The following is a 19004-nucleotide window of genomic DNA, read 5'->3' on the forward strand; positions in this document are numbered from 1 at the left end:
AGGATATAGTTCCCTCACTTGTCCAATTTCTACCCAGTGTGCCTTGCTTGCATTTGAACCTTTGAGTCCTACTCTCAAGTACTCAACATCCCCTTGACGCGTAGTTCTTACCTTCATGTCTAGAGCTATGTCCTCATGTAACTCATTGAGATACTTAGGCAAAAAATCCCTAATAGAAGGCAAGTTTTCTGCATTAGTGACTGAATAGATCTGCATATAAGCTGGAAAATCAAGGCAAAAATAAATTTAACCAATTTTATCAAGTATCTTGAAAGTTCCATACCTTATTGGTTTTAGCTTCTTACCTTCACCCAGTTAGAAATAATTAATTCCTACTTCTCTATGGTTGTAATTCTCCATTTGAGGAGTTTGTTCCTACATAATAGGAATTTAGTTTCTCCTAGTTTAGTGTGTGGTTGAGAGACCACACTACTGTACGTCTAAGATAGAATTCCTATCTTGAGACTATTGCTTGTATAAATATGTGTGTAAATTTCCTCGTTCACAATAATAGAATATATTGTTGTGTGCTATTTTATCTCACCCTGCATTTTGTCATTGCTGATGTACAGCCAGACTTGATCACCAACTTGAAAAATATGCTCAACTCGATGCTTGTCATGTCTTGCCTTGTACTTGGCTTGACTTATTTCCAACTGTTCATGTACTTCTTGGTGAATTTCTTGGATTTGTTCAATGAACTTGGTCGCTTTGTCCACATCATTGTGTCCATCAACTGCTATGTCTTTACCAAAGACAAAATCCACAGGAGACTTTGGTATAAAACCAAAACAAGTCTCAAAAGGAGATCTCTGAGTAGAAAAGTGTTTGGCATGGTTGTAAGAATGTTGCACATAACATAAATGCTCATCTCAAAGCTTGGGATGCTTGCTGCAATAGCCTCTGAGCAACTAGATCACTGTCCTGTTGACCACTTCTATCTGACCATCTGTTTGTGGATGAAATTTTGTGCTCTTCTTCAACCTGGTGCCCATCAATTCCCATAAACTTGACCAAAACTTCCCAACAAATCAAGAATCTCGATCAGATACAATAGAAGTGGGTAACCCAAAATGAACCCATACATTCTGAAAGAACAACTTTGTTGTTTGTTCAGCTGTAACATGCTTGTTACATGGTATCAAAATACACATTTTATTGAACCTATCCACAACAACATACAAATAAGCATGACCTTTACTAGATTTTGGCAATCCCCCAACAAAATCCATAGAAACACTTTCCCAAGGACGAGAAGGAATTGGAAGTGGAATGTACAAGCCTAATTTCCTATTATTGGGCTTGCTTATAGCACACATAGTAACACCCTTTGATATGTCTATAAATTGTCTCGTGCATTCTTTGCCAATAACAGAGCCTTTGCAATTGTGCAATTGTTTTACTTACACCAAAATGACCTGATATGAGAGAAGTATGTGCTTCTCGAATTATGTTAACTCTTTTAGTTTGTGGAATGCATAATTTTCCCAAATGATATAAGATTTGGTCCTTTACATAATAATCCAATTCTTCTACTTGTTTGCCATGACTTAAAGTTGCATATACATCTTTAAAATCTACATCTTGAGCATACTGTTCAATGTAACTTTCATGCATTACTGAGTTATGCTTAAGTATAATAGATGCATTTATGATTAGTCTTGATAACATGTCTGCAACCTTATTGTGTATGTCGTTCTTATATCTCATGACAAGATGAAATTGTTGTAGAAAACCCATCCATCTATAATGTCTTGATTGCTGCAATTTAGTTTGTGAGTGCAAATATTTGAGTGGTTGATGATCTGTGTGTATGATTGTTTCTTTACCCATTAGGTAATGTTTCACTTTTTCACACTTTGTACTAATGCATACAATTATTTATCATATGTAGGATAATTAACTACTGCAGAAATAAATGTCTCGAAATGATAGCATATGGGTTTTCCCTGTCGCATCAACACTGCTCCCATGCCATAGTCACTGGCATCTGTCTCAATCTCAAATGGATGTTGAAGATCTGGCAGTGCTAGTACTGGTGTTGTACTGATTTTCTCTTTTAGGGTGTCGAAGGCTTTCTGTTGTTTGCCTCTCGACTTAAACACCTGTGTCAATCCTGTTAAAGCATGTAATGGAGCTGCAATCAAAGAAAAGTTAGCAATAAACTTTCTCCAGTATTGTGTTGCCCCTAGGAAACTCCTAACCTCTGTAGCAGATTTGGGTTTAGGCCAGTTCACAATGACTTCAACCTTAGAGGGATCTAACTTCAATTCACCACCCCCCACAATATAACCCAAATAATTTAAACATTTTCTGCCAAATTCACATTTTGACAGTTTTACATAGAGATTTTCTCTTTTTAAAACATCTAAAGTTTACTTTACATGGTCTTTCCATGTCTTACTAAAAACAAGAATGTCATCTAAATAAACAATTACAAAATCATCAATAAATGGTCTGAGTACATCATTCATGACTCTCATAAATGTAGCAGGAGCATTAGTTAGGCCAAAAGGCATAACCAACCTTCCATGCATCATGTTCTGCAACTCTGGCCTGATGATAACCACTTCGCAAGTCTAACTTAGAAAATTAAATTGCTTCTTTAAATTGATCTAATAAATCATCAATACGAGGAAGAGGATAACGATTCTTGATCGTTATTTTATTTAGTGCTCTATAATCAATGCACATTCTCCACGAACCATCTTTTTTTCTCACCAGCAAAATTGGAGATCCACATGGTGATGTGCTTGGTCATATAAACCCTGTACCTGCTTCTTTATCTCTGCATTCTCTAAAGCTGACAACTTGTACATTCCAATGTTAGGTAATGGAGCATCTTGCCACAAATAAATATCATGTACTATTTCTCACTTGGTTGGCAGACCTTTTGGTTCTTGAAATAGAACATCATACACTGAAACAACTTCAACTAAATCAGCTTTCTGTCTACAATCACAGCCTTCAAATGCATTGGATTTTTCAAGATCCTCTGCCTTTACAACCATTAGTAAAAATTGCTTACTTGAATTCACAATTCTTTTCATCTGTCCTGAGTTTATGAGAGAATAATTACCTTTGAGTTTATAAGCTCTTACAATATATTCTATCCCATCTTTAGTGAGTTGATACTTATTCCCAGCTCTATAGAAAATAGCTTTTCTATCATATAAGTATGGACTTCCCAAAATGATACCACATATATCCAATGGAACTATATCTAACTCAACCTCATCTACAAATGTTGATCCAATAGCAAACATAAGTTTACATTGTCTCATTACTTATAGCTTTGTCTTATCACACACCCAACCTAATGGATATGGCTTCTCATGAGGTTTTGTTTCTAATCCCAATTTCTTTACAATTGTTTCATAAATCAAATTTACTTGTGATCCACTATCAAATAAAATATCAATCTTATTATGCTTGGAAATTACTCTAATACGAAAAAGCTCATTTCTCTCTCCCATTACTTTCATTATCAACAGATTGTGCAGAATTATTTTCGGATGCTTCGAGATCTTTACCTTTAATACATGTGGTTGTGACTGTTGTTTCATCGCCTGAATCTGATCCAAAGTCCTGCTAAATAGCAGCAGCAGCATTCTTCTCCTTTCCACTGAACTTCTTAGGTTTCAGTTTTGGATGCAAAAACCAGCAGTGTGCCTCATCGTGTCCTTCTTTCTTGCAATGAATGCATGAACGTTTATCCTTCTTTACAGTGTTTGATTTCCTCTCCTTCCATTTCAGTTTCTTCTTTTGCTTTCTCTTGTTTACAAAAGATTTAGATGACTTCCCAACCTATGGGTTTACATTCTTACCTCTAGCTTCTAGATGTGTGGCTTGAACTGATACATCATCTAAGCTAGTGGGATTAAACATGAGGATAGTATGCTTTAACTAGCTATGAAGACCACCTATATATTTCAATAAAGTCTCAGGTGAGTCTAATGATATACCAAGAGTTAAAGCTCCTTTTTGAATTCCTGAGTATAACTTTGTACACTTTGACCCTTCAATTGATGAAGAGTTTGCCAACTCATCATTGTCTGTTGCATGTAAGCTAAAGGATAGAATTGATTTTTGATAGCAGAAACAAATTCATTCCAGGTAGAAATGATTTTACCATGTTTTTGCAAATCAGCTTGTGTCTTGCCTTCCCACCATACTAGTGCAGTTCCTCCAAGTCGAAGGCTAGCCAACTGAATCTTCTTCCTTTCTGAATCAACGTTCTGTACCCTGCAATATACATCAATTTGTCCTATCCAAATATCTAGTTTTTCTGCATTGAGTTCTCCATCATAAATTGGTAAATCAAACTTCACATCTAATTTGATTAAGGAAGTTTTCTTCTTCTTCTTAGAAGAGCTAGAAAATGATGATGACGAGGATGATGATGGAGGAGATGGTGGAGGAGATGGCGGAGAAATCATTCCTCCTTTTCCTTTGCCTTCTAGAGGGGCAACTAGAAAAGGTTCCTCTGCTCCTTTTCCTGGTTTAGGTGTTGAAGTGCTTTCACCTCAACCCTTCTTAAATTCCAGATACATCTCTTCCACCATGGCTTGAAGTGTCTTAAAAATTTCTATAAATTGAGATTCTGATCCCAATGGGGCTTCTTCTGCCATTCTCCTCTGAGAATAGACTCTTCCAATCTCTATATTACCCTCAACAAGTTCTCGTTCTCCTAGTTTGAGCCTTAATCTAGTTAGCATTCAAAATCCAACACAAGCTTGTCTAACCTTAATAAAATCAAAACCAAATGCTATGATACCACTTGATCCAAAATGGATACTAAATCAAGAAAAAAAGGTATTATAGACTCATGTGTAGGAATGCCTATATTATTTAATGCAGTGGATCGAAAAGATTGTGAATAGTACAGACATTTAATAATTGGAAAACATAACAATTCAACACATCAACACAGCAAATAATCAAGGAGTTCACCAGATTTCCTGGCTACTTCTCCTTATTGGACACAGATTGTCATTGATGTCAATATGGAAATATTCGAGGAGCAGACGGAGCCAAGAGGAGCAGACACAGCCAAAGAGGAGGAGACAGAGCCACCAGAGGAGCAAACAGTGCAAAGAGCAGACAGAGCAAATGGAGGCATGCAAATAAGTCATCGGAGAGCTTATACACATGCATTTAACAAAACTATCGGAGCGCAGACATATATATGAATTCTTTAATACTATCGGTGGGCATCTATGGTACATTACAGCTATCGGAGTAGAAATCACGTGTATGAGTCCATAACACTATCAGCAGCAAAAACAATATCGGGAGTCCATAACACTATCGAGAGTCCATAACATTATCGGTGGCAAAAACCATGCATATATGTGTTTAACACTATCAGAGGAGCAGTGGACGCGTTTTAACAGCGAACAAACATGCATCGTCAAATTTCCAGCGAAAAGATCCGACGGCTACTGCGCGACAAAGATGCACGGGAGATAGCGAGCGGGAACGGCGGTAAACAGTATTGTTCGCACCGCCTTTGGAGGGTGTCGCAGGCGAGCGATCACAATCATCGGGTGACACGTGGCAGATGGGACAAGTCAAAAAACCGCTTTATCGCGAGTTAACGCGCAAGCAGTTTGCGGGATCAGGAGGAGCGAACGTCGTCGGATTCCCTGATGAATGATCGGATGGCTAGGATTAACTTCACGTGTTTTTGACTGATGTGACAAGTAATCATATGCGGACCCGCCGCAACATTGCAATATACGTTAATATGTTATCGCATCCGTCCAACACACAATATCGCATCAGGACTTCGGGAAGGTGGTAAGCGGCCCCTTTGCGATCACCGATAGCGATGAACGTTGCGGACCCGATGTGACATTATAACGTGGTTAAATGCTACTTCGCATCCGGTTCATTGGAGCAGCGGAGGATCGGCCGTCGGCCATCGACATAGTCATGGGTTCGATATATAAAGGACCCCCGGAGTCATGAATCGTCGATTGCGATTTAAGCACGGACCCGATACAGGTTTAAATGCGGGTGTAATATTTCCTGAAGTCCGCCCCTTCAGTCTTTTCGACTGTTTCGCACATATTCCCTGTGTAATCGAGTTTTTTTTTTGGATTGCGCGGGGTTTTTGGGCCGAAAGGTCTATGATAACTGTTCTTATGAATTAGAAGGCTGAGCGTCAGTGACATGGGGTGTATCAGGGCGATGGAGATTGCGATTGGAGCATAACGTCTCTGTTAAACTGGAAAATTTGCACAGTGAACTTGTGATTGGAGCATAATGTCTCAGTGAACTTACGATTGGAGCATAACGTCATGATTGCGATTGGAGCATAACGTCTCAGTGAACTTGCACAGCGCAGAGGAAGCCGCAGCGACTGAGGAGGAAGCCTCAGAGGCGGTGTAAGCGGAAACGAATGGACAGAGGTATGGATATAAATAAAACAGTAAAAACAGAGAACGATAGTTGTTGTTGTTGTGGTGAAGACCCAGAGGGTGAGGTAGTAGAAGCAGCAGAGGAAAAAGAGGTAGAAAAAGCAGCGGAGGCTGTAGAGGCAGCAGAGGCAGGAGAGTAGGAGTGAGTGAACATCAGCTAAATAGATTGCAGCAACATACTAGTGTATACCAAGATTGGATTGGAGCCCAAGAGGTTGGAGCCTCAGAACTGAATAGGACTGAATTCATTGGGGGTAGGTGCTCCTAAGTGCAGAACCACTGCAAAACAGAGTTGGTGCTCTGGAGGTTGGAGCCTCACTGAAGTCCAAGTTGGAGCTTGGCAACTTTTCACAGTCAGATATATATTTATATTGTATTTATTTAATTGCATTGTCTTGAGTTTTTTAATAAAAACATTTATTCCAGCTGTTGATTTCTGCGTTCTATGTATACATATACATATCTATATATGTTTTTGGCAATCACTAGAACAATAAATTAAAAAAAAAATTAATAAGAAATATTGATTCACCCCCCCTCTCAGTATTTCCAACAATTGGTATCAGAGCAGGCTTCTTCATACTAGCCTAACAGCTTGAAGAAGGATCTGCAACCATGATGAGAAATCATGAAGCATTAAGAAGACCTCCTTTGTCCAATGGCACTAACTTTGTTTTTTGGAAGAAAAGAATGACCTACTACTTAATGTCCCTTGGACCTGAAGTCTGCAATTTTGTTCAAAATGAATACCAAACGACTTCCACTCTTCTACATCGCAAATGCAAAGGCCATGAACTCCATCACTAATGGAATCACTGATTCCGAGTTTACAAAAATCATGCACTGTACCTCTGCCAAAGAAATGTGGGAGAAGCTAATTGGCTTGTATGATGGAGACTCAAAAGTCAAAAAGGCAAAGCTTCAAACTCACAGAAGACAATTTGAAAGTTTAAGGATGGAAGATGAAGAAGATATTGCAGCATACCTCCTCCAAGTAGATGAAATGGTAAATTCCCTGAAAGGATTGGACGAAAAAGTTGAAGAAATTACCATTGTTCAAAAGGTATTAAGGTCTCTTCCAGACAGATTTGACTCCAAAATAAGCGCTATAGAAGAAGCAAAGGATCTAGATACCCTCAAAATGGATGAACTCCATGGAATTCTCACTGCCTATGAAATGAGGAAAGGTGGCCCAAGCTCCAAAGATGCAGCATTCAAGGCCTCAAAGTCAAAGAAGGGGAAAGAAAAGAATGACTGTAGTGACAAGTCAGATGTGGAATCTGAATTGGCTCAATTTGTACGAACGTTGAAGAGAGGATCTAAGCTTAAATGCAAGTATCCTCTTATTTGTTTTAAATGTGGTAAAATAGGTCATTATGCAGCAAAATGTCCTCATAAACATGACTGTGATGATGAAGGAAATTCTAAAAGAATGGCACACAAAAAGAAAGGGTTCAATAAGAAAAATTTCTTCTCCAAGCAAGATGAGTCTGATGAGGATGAGTTTATGGTCATCAAAAAGAAATCAGATGAAGAAAGTGATCATGATGAAAGCCAAGAAGAATTATTCATGGCACCTACAGATGATGATGACTTAGGGCTGGAAGAAAATGTAGATGAACTGTTAATCAGCGCCATTGAAGAAAATGAGAAACTACGGAACAAAATCATTTCTCTCAAAGTGGAAAATGAGGAAATAAGAAGGAGAGAAGATCTCTTGGAAGCAAAGCTTAAAGAAAAAGAAGAGACTTGTGAAGAACGTGAGGCTGAAATAGTGTCTCTGAGGAAGGAGTTGGAGCAAATTAAAAAGGGTTGTAAAAGCTCTAAAATACTTGAGACTATTCTGAAAAATCAAAAACCTCAACATGACAAGTCTGGAATAGATTTCAAGGGAGAATCCTCAAGCACTAAGAATAGTGCGAAAAGCTATGCCGATGCACTTTCCTGCAATCCAAAAGATGAAAAAGTATGTTATCAAAGGTGCATCCCAGATCCCAAGAATGAAGAGAGAATTATTCCAAAGAAGAATGTGGAGTCGAATCATGGACACTACAGCAAATACAAACCTGTACTCCACCAAGGGCCTATCGCAAATCCAAAGAATGAGGGAGGAGTAATTCCCAGGAAGGAAATCGACTCAAACCGTGGTTGCTTCAACAAGTACAAAACCATCTTTCTTGGACACTGCTCTCACTATAAAAACTTCGGTCATCAAGCCAGACATCGTATGGTTCGCAGAAGTGAAAAGACAAAGCTAAAGGACCGAATAATCAACTCATATGCACCCAAAAGGCAGGGACAAATCAAAACCTTCAATTCATTTGATCCCTTGACCAAATTTGATCTGATTTGCTCTTTCTGCTACAATAATGGACACTATGAACAAGACTGCCCACTCAAAGGAAGAAAGACTAGTAGCAAGAACTCCAGAATGGACAAATGCGGTCTGGCTCTATATGCTCAAAATAATGAAAACCAGTGGTTTGTAGATAGTGGGTGCTCCAGACACATGACAGGAGACAGAAGGAAGTTTGTCTCACTGAGTAAAAAGGAAGGGAATGTGTCCTTTGGAAGCGGATCAGGAAGAATTGCAGGAAAAGGAACAGTTACTTTGATCAATGGAAAAGGAAAAGCTCAAGATGCTCTGCTGGTTGACGGACTCAAACACAACCTCCTGAGTGTCAGCCAAATCTGTGATCAAGGACATAAGGTTGTCTTCAACACCAAACACTGTGAAATAAGGAACTCTGCCTCAGGGAAACTTGTGGCAAAAGGGGTGAGAACAACAGACAACATTTACATTCTAAACAAGATTCAAGAAAATAAATGCTACTTAAGTCAGACATATGAGAGTTGGTTGTGGCACAAGCGACTTGGACATACAAGCTTCGAAAATCTGATTAATATCAGCAAGATCAAAGTTGTACGAGACATCCCAAGGTTGTCCAAACCAAATCAAGCAATGTTTGGTCCATGTCAACATGGAAAGCAGACCAGAACCAGCCACAAGACAAAGGAGCTCTATACATCAAAGCCCTTGGAGATCATCCATGCTGATGTGTGTGGGCCAACTAGAAATCAATCACTCCAAGGAGAAAGGTACTTTGTGTTATTTGTTGATGATTATACTAGAATGATGTGGATATATTTCATAAAGTATAAATCTGAAACTTTTGAGTGTTTTAAGAATCTAAAAGCCCTTGCAGAAAATGAAAAAGATTCAAAAATTAAGTGCCTCAGAACAGACAAAGGAGGAGAATTCACATCAAATGAGTTTAGTGAGTTCTGTAATATTCATGGAATTAAAAGGGAATTCTCAGTTGCCAGAACACCTCAGCAAAATGGGGTAGTTGAAAGAACAAATTGAACAGTCCAAGAAATGGCAAGAACTATGCTATTAGCAGCAGACTTACAACCTAAATTCTGGAGAGAAGCAGTAGGAACAGCTGTCGATACACTGAATTGAACTCAATTAAGACCAAATTGTGAAAAAACTCCTTATGAGCTATGGAAAGGAAGACCTGCTTCGGTGAAGTACTTCAGGATATTTGGAAGCAAGTGCTTCATAAAAATAAATGATGGCTCACCCGGAAAGTTTGACTCTCGGGTTGATGAAGGGATATTTCTTGGATACTCTACATGAAGCAAGGCTTACAAGTGCTACAATTATCGATTGAAGAAAATAGTGGAAAGCATTGATGTAAAGGTTGATGAAGATCTTTCAGAAAGGGAAATTGAAGAACATTAAGATGACTCTCATTGAAGAAGAAGAACCTAAATAAGAAGTAATAGATGAGGAAGAAGAAGAGAAGAAGAGGAAAGAAAACCACCTAATACCCCTTCAAAGATGAAGTATGTCCAAAGACATCATCCAGAAGAGCAGATCATTGGTGATAAAGATGAAGGTGTGTAGACCCGGATAAGGATATCAATCACACCCTAGAGGAAAGTCATTGCCCTCCTATCTATGATAAAACCAGAAACATTTGCAGAAGCAAGGATCCTCATTGGGTAAAAGCCATGGAAGAAGAATTGTCCCAAATTGAGAAGAACAAGACACGGGAGCTGGTACCTCATCCAAAGGACAAAAACATAATAGGAACCAAATGGGTGTTCAAAAATAAAATGAATAAGGATAGGTTATTAGAAAGAAAGAAAGACTTGTCTGCAAAGGCTATTCACAAACTGAAGGAATTGACTTTGACGAGACATTTGCACCAATGGCTCGTATGGAAGCTATCAGGATGTTCTTGGCATTTGCTTGTTCAAAAGGATTCAAATTCTATCAAATGGATGTGAAATCAGCATTTTTAAATGGGGAACTCAAGGAGGAAGTCTACATGGAGCAGCCAGAAGGTTTTGATCTAACAATAGGAAAGGACTTAGTTTGTAAGTTGAAAAAGGATTTATATGGGTTGAAACAAGCTCCTAGAGCTTGGTATGCAAGACTAGATCACTATTTACAACAACAAGGCTTCAAAAAGGGAGTGGCTGGAAGTAATCTATACATAAAGACAGATCAAGGTAAGTTACTAGCTGCTCTTGTTTATGTCAATGATCTTATTTTTGCTAGTAATAATGATGAAATGAGCCATGAATTCTCTCAAAACATGTCAAAAGAGTTTGAGATGTCAATGACAGGAGAGTTGTCCCACTTCCTTGGACTTCAAATATCTCAAACCAGAGTAGGATTGTGTATATCTCAAACCAAATATCTAAAAGACATGCTCAAAAAATATGGAATGGAGGACTGTGCACCCATGAGCACACCTATGACCACAAACTGCAAACTAAGCAAAGATGATGACTCCCCTCTAGTAGATGCAACTCATTACAAGTCAATGATTGGAGCCCTTATATACTTAACAGCTACACGACCAGACATAATGCAAGCAGTAGGAATGGTGGGAAGATTTCAATCTACTCCCAAACAATCCCATTTATTAGTTGTAAAAAGAATTCTTAGATATATGAAGGGAACTTCTGATTTTGGTCTTTGGTACCCAAAGAACTCAACACTCACTGTAACTGCATACACCGATGCTGATTGGGCTGTAAGTATAGATGATAGGAAAAGTACTAGTGGAAATGCATTCTTCCTAGGAGACTGTTTGGTATCCTGACTCAGAAAAAAACAGCCAACCATATAATTATCCACAGCCGAAGCTGAGTATATTGCTGCAGCAGACTGTTGTACTCAGATACTATGGATGAAGGAAGCTCTAAAAGATCTCAACATATGTACAAATCAACCAATTACCGTTTATTGTGACAACAGAAGTGCTATCAGTCTCAGCAAAAATCCAGTGACACACTCAAGAATCAAACACATGCCAATCAAGTATCATTTCCTCCATGAGCAAGTAGCTGAACAAAACATCGTCCTGGAATATATAAGTACTAAGGAGCAAATAGATGATATTTTCACAAAACCTCTTCCTTGAGAATCATTCGAACATCTACGTCAAAAGATGGGAGTTCTTTCTTTATCATCACTCAAGTTCATTCACAAAGATGTAGCAGGACAAGGGGAGCAGTCTGACAGGGGGAGTCCGTATGCATTCCTTTGCCATTGATGTCAAAGGGGGAGAGAGCAGAAGAATATTTCCATCAATAACAAAGGGGGAACTTATTGGACACAGATTGTCATTGATGTCAATATGGCAATATTCGAGGAGCAGACGAAGCCAAGAGGAGCAGACGGAGCCGAGAGGAGCAGACACAGCCAAAGAGGAGGAGACAGAGCCACCAGAGGAGCAAACAGCGCAAAGAGAAAACAGTGCAAAGAGCAAACAGAGCAAATGGAGGCATGCAAATAAGTCATCGGAGATCTTATACGCATGCATTTAACAAAACTATCGAAGCGCGGACATATATATGAATGCTTTGATACTATCGGCAGGCATCTATGGCACATTACAGCTATCGGAGCAGAAATCACGTGTATGAGTCCATAACACTATCGGCGGCAAAAACACTATCGGGAGTCCATAACACTATCGGTGGCAAAAACCATGCATATATGTGTTTAACACCATCGGAGGAGCAGTGGGCGCGTTTTAACAGCGAACAAACATGCACCATCAGATTTCCAATGAAAAGATCCGACGGCTACCGCGCGTCAAAGATGCACGGGAGATAGCGAGCGGGAACGGCAGTAAATGGTATTGTTCGCACCGCCTTTGGAGGGTGCGCGGTAATCGTACACGGGCGAGCGATCACAATCACGCGTGGCAGATGGGACAGGTCAAAAAACTGCTTTATCGCGAGTTAACGCGCGGGAAGTTCGCGGGATCAAGAGGAGCGAACGTCGTCGGATCAACTGATGAATGATCGGACGGCCAAGATTAACTTCACGTGTTTTTGACTTATGTGACAGGTAATCATATGCGGACCTGCCACAACATTGCAATATACACTAATATGTTATCGCATCCGTCCGGCACACAATATCGCATCGGGACTTCGAGAGGGTGGTAAGCGGCCCCTTTGCGATCGCCGATAGCGATGAACGTTGCGGACCCGATGTGACATTATAACATGGTTAAATGCTACGTCGCATCCAGTTCATCGGAGCAGGGGAGGATCAGCCGTCGGCCATCGGCGGAGTCATGGGTCCGATATATAAAGGACCCCGGGAGTCACGAATCGCCGATTGCGATTTAAGCACAAACCCGATATAGGTTTAAATGCGGGTGTAATATTTCCTGAAGTCCGCCCCTTCAGTCTTTTCAACTATTTCGCACATATTTCCTCTGTAATCGAGTTTTTTTTTGGGTTGCGCGGGGTTTTTGGGCCGAAAGGCCTATGATAACTGTTCTGATGAATTAGAAGGCTGAGCGTCAGTTACATGGGGTGTATCAGGGTGATGGAGATTGCGGTTGGAGCATAACATCTCCATTAAATTGGAAAACTTGCACAGTGAACTTGCGATTGGAGCATAATGTCTCAGTGAACTTACGATTGGAGCATAATGTCATGATTGCGATTGGAGCATAACGTCTCAGTGAACTTGCACAGCGCAGAGGAAGCCGCAGCGACTCAAGAGGAAGCCTAAGAGGCGATGTAAGCGGAAACGAATGGACAGAGGTATAGATATAAATAAAACAGTAAAAACAGATAACGATAGTTGCTGTTGTTGTGGTGAAGACCCAGAGGGTGAGGTAGTAAAAGCAGCAAAGGCAAAAGAGGCATAAAAAGTAGCGGAGGCTGTAGAGGCAGCAGAAGCAGCAGAGGCAGGGGAGTAGGAGTTAGTGAACATTAGCTAAATAGAGTGCAGCAGCCTACTAGTGTATACCAAGATTGGGTTGGAGCCCAAGAGGTTGGAGCCTCAGAACTGAACAGGACTGAAGTCATTGGGGGTAGGTGCTCCTAAGTGCAGAACCACTGCAAAACAGAGTTGGTGCTTTGGAGGTTGGAGCCTCACTTTAGTCCAAGTTGGAGCTTGGCAACTTTTCACAGTCAAATATATATTTATATTGTATTTATTTCATTGCACTATCTTGAGTTTTTTAATAAAAGCATTTATTCCAACTGTTGATTTTTGCGTTCTGTGTATACATATACATATCTATATATGCTTTTGGCAATCACTAGAACAATAAAAAAAAATTAATAAGAAATACTAATTCACCCCCCCTCTCAGTATTTCCAACACTCCTGGTCCAGCTTTCATTGTCGACCTCTATATTATGTCTTCAAGAATAGAGTTTACAGGTGTGAGTTCAATCAGAGCCATAACACAACAGTGATATTACACAGGGATTTCACTCGCAAACCTAGAGTCTAAAGAGTGCACAGGCTCTCCCTCTTAGTGCCTCTGATCAAATGTTCGTAGCTGTGTGTTTTCTCTAACTCTCTGTCTCCCCTCTGTCTTTGAACTCTGACTTGTCTATTCTGTTATGGGATGGCTTTTTTTAAGCTTAATAGCGCTTGTCTGTTCATTTCCCTGTTCGGGCTCTCTGGCTCCCAGCCGCTGTCCCTTCATCTCCCTACTGAGCATTTAAACGATCATTGTAAAACGCTTAAGGCACAGGGCAGTCGTTTACAAACGGAAGGATCTTTAGGCGCGAGCGAAAATCCTTGAGAACACACTTCTATGTTTACACAGAGAAATACACGGGAATACACTGAAACAGTGGAAAATCCGACCAAAGCGCCAAAGCCGGACTTCAAACGATATAAAGTCCGCCCTATAATCCTCTTGGGACCATAATTTGTATTGGCTACAGGTCGTAATCCCTTTGTGTTCCACACCGTTGATCTGCATTCAATCCGACAGTTCGCATCCAACTCGAAACATCAAGTAGCCCGCTCAATCTCCATCGTTGATCCTCGATCTCCAATCCAACGGCTAACAGCCATTTCGGGTGGCCTACTTGCATGGAGATTCCCTGCCGGAAAAAGTGGTTTTCTCTCTTCTGCGGCATGCTACGTGTCGGTCAATGTATGGAATCGAGCAGAGCCTCTCCAACACTGCTTACCGCCTGAAGCCCGCCCGAAATACCGTTTACCACGGAACTCAAATTATATAAGGCCGCATCTATAAACCCTTTCGGGTCCGCGCATATCGCATAGTCTTCGGCCTACGGTAAGTCCTCCCTTTGGCAAATCTGCGATGCGATATGTAATCTCTGTCATTGATCTGCGCGCTTGATCAACAGTCTGCTAATCGCAATTCGCTTGAGGCAGAGGTCAATACACTGCTGACTTTCTCCGATGCGATTCAATGTCCTCCGTTGATGTCGTAGATCCAACGGCTTTGGGCATTAAGCCTACGCTTATCCACTTTCACTTTAACTGTTTCTCTGCCATACTCTGTTTTATAACTTCGTCGGGTCTTTCCTTTGTTAACATATTTGAAGACTTAGACTTAGATGTTTTATTCAAGATCCATTTTGGATCAGGAAGAACACGAATCGATGTCGTTGAATGCATACTACTTTGTATCTGCAAAAAGACGTGAATTTCAATGGAAGCGTTAATGGAAAAGGTTTCGATACATGGTGAGGTATCCAAAATGGGAAGAACACATGTCCATGACATTCCTCTATGTTGAGGCAAGTACCCATGAAATTAATCTCAAATTTAACACTTGTAAGAGTCGGAGCCAAAATCACCTTCACCTGCATTGGTGAACCATTATGGACCAGCTATTTATACCTACATCTATTGCATTAGTACTTTGAGAATGGGGCGTTGCTATACAAGTGAAAGTAACTCTTAAAGTTGTGTTTTGTAGAGAGGCGGAAAAATAGTGGCTGGTGGATAATTACAAATGTCTCTGAAGAGCTCTCTTTACCCCAAAGATCAATTTGACTACTGCTTCACGGATATATGGTCTCAATACAAATGTGCCAAAGGATTATATCAATGGCTCCACCTTTTGTCAGTTGCTTTAGTAAATTCGCAAACATGGTCACAATTCAAGCATGTAAGGTGTTAGGATCAAACAACCAGGTTTCATGATACATATGTAGTGATTCTCCCGGGACTTTCGCATGTGTCGCATGCACAAGTGAACTTGCAGCAGTTAGAATTAGCTAAGAGTACAAAGATCATATATGAACCATTGAATATTAATAAAAGCATTTACCTCTTGTTGACAAATTCAGCGGGTTGCTCCAAGATAATCGCAGGGATCACTGACTCAAGGCTTGAAGTAGAACCAAAAGCATATAACTAGGTTCTAATTTGGTTGAAACTGGCAAAGACTACATAGAAATGCAGGCCATGGTTGTAAATTCCTCCCAATCCCTTGGTACTGATCATATTGAACAACCTTATTCACAATAAATGGAGAGATACTTATCGCGAATTTTTCCTTTCTTTTCATGATAAAATATTTTAATCTTGTGCCCTAATTGTTTGTTGTATGCTTTCAGGATTGTAGTTGTGGAGATAGTTGTTGCACGTGTATGTGATCTTGATCAGCAATAAACAATGGACGGTCTAACTAGCACTCCCTTTGTTGGTGGGCATGTGCCAACCACGCCACTATCCTCATTCCAAAGCCTCTCCACTCGTTCCTAGGAATCACAGTAATCGATTTAGGGTGGAAATATAAGCTCTACATGTTTCCATTAGCAGTATTCTGCACAAATTCTATAAATATTCATGCGCGTATAAATAATTTGGGAAAACCATTGTTATTTCCTCAAAGATCTTGATCCATATCATCATGCAAATTGAATTATTTTCAGAAGCAAGTTCGTGCCTTTTCTATCTATCGTATCCAGCCTTTTATTGGAGTTTCACTAAGTTTACTTGCTTATAACAGGTACCCATCTTTAGTGTTTGTTGATGATACGTTCATTTACTTTGCTAGAATGACATTGCCAATGGTTGGCATACTTTGGCCATTTCAGTGAAACATTATTAGTATTCTGGTTGCAAGCTCTAAATAGTTGATCAAGTTCGTGCCCTGCCCTCAACACCGCCTACCAAGTTATGATCCTCAAACAGGACTTCGGACAAGAAACAAAGACATGAATCTTGTAAATATATTTTTAATATTGTTGGAAGATGTTTTGAGGCATCGCTCTGTGTAAAATTGTTAGCATTCCGGCCTCTGGCATGTGCTTTCTGCTTTGGCCTTTGTTCTGTCATGGATGGCTGGTGCAAGCAACTACTGAAGCAATTGGGTTTGATGGAGTAATCGATTAGCACTGGATTCCTTGGTTCTGATTTTGGAAATTGAATGTTTGAACTTGCCCCAAGTTCAATGACAATCAACTTTGAACGTCCAACTTGGCCTCCAATGATATTGGAACAAGTTTTGTTGAGCCTATCTTGTAACGACGAAAAAGAATGTCAAGCTAAAAGTTGTTAGTCGAATCCATACACACAAATTAGTGGCGCTTCTAAAGATCTTACATGTACTGCTTTGAGCACTAATTTTATAGTTCTTGTTCCAACATCACCAGAGGTTGAAGAAACCAGAAAAATATTCCAATATATTTTACTAAAGATAGGAGCAATTAATTCTCCTTCAAAAAGGGCCAAGGGATGAGTGTTATGTGGGGTTGGCAATCCTTTGAACTTTATTGTCTCAAAGGCAATCAAGTCATGACCTAGAATGCCAATCCAGTATTGATTCATGGAGGTGTTGCACAACCATGGTTGGCATATTAATTCAATAGATAAGCAAGGTATTACTAGGAAGCTTTGCATGTTTATCACCATGTATAAAACTTTGTGGCTCAGCGTATCATAATCAAAAATATGGGACACTAGCGATGGTCAACAATCATCGCAAAAACAAAATGGATAGGTTTCATACAAGTTTTTGCAATCATCTCAAGGTTGTCAGCAATATTCTCGCCTCTCCCATCACAATATGAGTTTGGTTCAAAGCAAGCGTGCATACCTCATAACCTTCATTTTGTTGTAAACATTATTATCATATCATGAAAACGAAAAATTACTAAAAGTAGCATTAGAGAGTCATGAGGAAGCTCAAGAATCATGAGGGTAAGTGAAAGGTCACCTTATTTTTATAAATATACCCTCATGCCACAATTATGGGGACTTTTGGCATTTGAGCTAGGGCTAGCATTAGATAGATGTTTTGTGCTAAGGGAGCTAGAGGCACTCATCTTGGCAAACAATAAGGTGAGTTGTGGTGAGGCTAAGGTTTTGCCTTGAAGATGGTATGAGCAGCTCATGTTACGCTATTGGGCTTTGATAGACTTGTTGGACATGTACTTGAATTTGCAACATGGACAATGAGAAGTTTTTCACTTTTGACATTGATTCTTGTGCATCTTCATAGTGGTTGTATTAGTTATCCGGTGTTTTCACTATGTTTGTATGTGTGCTTTCATGCAAGTGCTATGTTTATGAACTAATTCATATCTGTTGCACGTGTGTTTGCTTTCGAATCTTTGCTCTTTATTCCACATTAATGCTAGTAACTTATTGCCAACTAATTTGCAGTTAACCTCTAACACTCTCTTAATTGTATGTCTTGGATGGTTTTGGCTACCCGACTCCTCTTTGAGATGTACATATTCTTATTATTTTGTCGTCTCATGCTTGTACATTGTTTTGTGGCTTTTTCAATCGTGCATCAATTTTGTCCCCATTCTCTGGGCATTTTATTCCTATCATTGCTCTCACATCTCCGCATTTGACAACCAAGAGTAACACTTACATGGTGGAAATTAGGTCAACATACAAAATGGGGCTCCTATACCAAACAGTGTGAAGTATGATTGGGACTTCACCCCTCGGAGACACCCTAATTGTTGGCGGGACCTTTTTCCCTGTCAACACCTACACAAATAGATAATAAAGTCTTGATATGGGCCACTTGAGTGGAGGACGATGCCCATATTGTTTTATTTCTCGTTGGATGTGATGGAGAGAGAACGATCGTCCAGGCGAGAGGAAGTCAAACGTAGAAAGAAATGAACACACATGGAAGTTGTGTGAGCACATCGCAGAGGGAAAAAACACAAGATCTCTCTCCCTAGGGAGTTTGGCATTGGGGCTCTCTCAACCTTCTAGTTTGTCTTCAGTGGAATCATGTTTCCCCAATTTTCTTCCTATACTCACCACTAGGCCTAATCACTAGGA

Source organism: Pinus tabuliformis, chromosome Q (assembly GCF_031772625.1).
Source record: "Pinus tabuliformis cultivar Carrire ecotype Pingquan chromosome Q, CPIR1, whole genome shotgun sequence".
Classification (NCBI taxonomy): Eukaryota; Viridiplantae; Streptophyta; class Pinopsida; order Pinales; family Pinaceae; genus Pinus; species Pinus tabuliformis.